Here is a 2,669-nt window from a genome sequence, read left to right on the forward strand (position 1 = left end):
GTGGTGACCCTTGAATAAGGTTCACGCGCCTAGTCGCAGTGAAGTCTGGGAGGTGTAGTTCAATCTTGTAGTGATGTAACATCTACATAGATTTTCGTGTGTGTGTTGGCCAAACGGTAAGAATATTTTAGGGGTCCAAGCAGCCAAGCGAAGTCTTCCTCATCATTTTTCCGCAGCAAAATGCAGTCTGCAGCAAAAAGTGTAAAACACAGGCTACAGACACCAAATGTCATTACTCACTTCTCACTTTTCCTTTGGGAAAAGTTTCCAATTCCAAACCTATATTTAATGGACGTAGCCTAGAACCGATTAATTACTAATGTCACTTCATACTAAGAAATGAGAGGAGCCAGACTATCTATTTTCCTAACCTGACTCTCTCCAGATGAATTTCGTTCCGCCTAGCTCCACTCATCCATCTGGGACCAATCCATTGGAGTGTTGCTTCAGAAGGCTGGGCCTAATCAAAAAATGCTTGCATATGATTGAATAAGCCACTTGTCCGTCATCTATTGACGTGCTACTTCAACCACTCACATCGAAGCCAACCCGTGACGCTGATAACAGTCTCACAGTCGCTTCTACGCTATGTCACATCTATGAAACTCCCGCCCTGCGTCCTGATTGGCTGTACCATAAAATCGGTTGCAGAAATCACTCTCAATGGAAGAGGTCCCAGATGGATGTGAGTGAAGCTAGGCGGAGCTAAGCGGAACGAAATTCATCTGGCAAGAGTCAGGTTACTATTTTCCCGCCATTTTCTGAAAAACTTAAAGAGTAGTGCTGCAATAAAAGCTAGCAGCCTGGCCTTATAGCTCGATTTGTCAGCACGGTCAGCACATGTGCAGGGCTGGCTCTTGCAGTTTCAACACAAGGCAGGTTACATTGGTGCAACTGTTTGGGTACAGGACAATGTGGCAAGTTCTTTTTTTAAGTATATTTTTTGGGCTTTGTACAAAAATGTACAAAAAGAGAAAACAAGAAAGAGGCTATATTGTTCAGCATAATAAAGTCTCTGTGCTTCACTGCGCAGCCTCTCACACTGGCAAGCACTTCAGCATAGCGCCCATTCTCATGTCTCATTCAGCATCATTAGAATATCTTGCACTGCAATTCTAAAGAATGAGAACCACTGATTTACTTAACTAGTTGGCTTGCCATGTGTTAAATCTATGGGGCTGTTAATGTTCACAATAATTGTTAATAGAACATTTAATTACATTTAATGTTGTAGCACCATACCAACACTACATATAAAGTCTATGCAATCTAAATGTACAAACTGAAAATATTCCATCATCAGTTCATCTCTTATTTCATAATCAATTTATAACATTGCATTTGCAAAGCCATTGTGTTGTGTGAGGTCTGTGAAATGCACGTTCCTCACGGTCAGTGCATGAGATTTGAGAGAGCCATGTTCATGACGTTGTTGAAACTGTAAGAACAACATGCAAGATTACAAAACTGATAAAATCAGGTTTTGTTCTTTAAAGCAGTGTTTCTCAAAGTGTGGTCCGGGGACCACTGGTGGTCCACAAGCTATCCCAAGTGGTCTGCGAGCAGATGTGGTAAAATATGATATAGATGAGTTGTTTGCAATATTGAACCAACTTGTATGTAAATCCAATCAGTTCTGCAACACTATAAGATATGCCAGTTTAACACAATAAGCAAAGTGCAAAGACAATAAGCAAGGTGGTTCAATAAGCAAAGACAATAAGCAAGGTGGCCTATTGTGTAGGCTAATATACTGTTGAAGTAGGTCTAATCTTTTCTGCTAGGTGGTCCGTGCGGTTCTTTTTTATTGGTTGAGTGGTCCTTCGTCTGAAAAAGTTTGAGAAACACTGCTTTAAAGGGACTTCCAGGAATTCTTTGTCATAACTACCCTATCTTTCTCTCTCTCTCTCTCTCTCTCTCTCTCTCTCTCTCTCTCTCTCTCTCTCTCTCTCTCTCTCTCATACACACACACACACACACACACATTTACAGTTGGTCTTCGGTGTTGCCATTTGTGAAGAAATAAAAGCACAATAGCTGATTACCAAACTCCTGTGCTCTAAATGAATTCCTCTGAAGTTTAGAGACATACCAACTGGCCTATCAGTCACTGGCTCGTCATCTCTGTGATGTACATGAGTCAGTCACACTCTAGAAACTTACTGAGGAGATGACAGATGACATACAGACACAATGAAACACACCAACAAATGCATCCACACACACACACACACACACACACACACACACACACACACACACACACACACACACACACACACACAATCGTAAGGCAATAATTATCCAAGCAAAACCCAACCAATGTTAATGTTATATTATTTTAACAGTATACTGTTTCTCAGTTTCAGGCTCTAGATGTATAAAATGTACTTGTTGATCAAAGTAAAATTTGATCTCTAAAAGCAACTATTTTGACAATGACACCTTTAAAATAAAGTATCAATGTATTGTGCCCTTTCAAAGAGATAATCTGCTAAATTTACCGACTTATTGCTACAACCAATCGTGTTTTCACCTTATTTATAGGCGTACTCAAGGCCAGATGTAGACTATTTGTCACACGTTATGACACTTATGTTAACGTCATATTTATCAAACTTGCAGTTCATTGGGTAAACAGCGCCTTTCTCCGCCCCCTGCAATTTACA

This window comes from Alosa sapidissima, chromosome 4 (genome assembly GCF_018492685.1).
Source record: "Alosa sapidissima isolate fAloSap1 chromosome 4, fAloSap1.pri, whole genome shotgun sequence".
Taxonomy (NCBI): Eukaryota; Metazoa; Chordata; class Actinopteri; order Clupeiformes; family Clupeidae; genus Alosa; species Alosa sapidissima.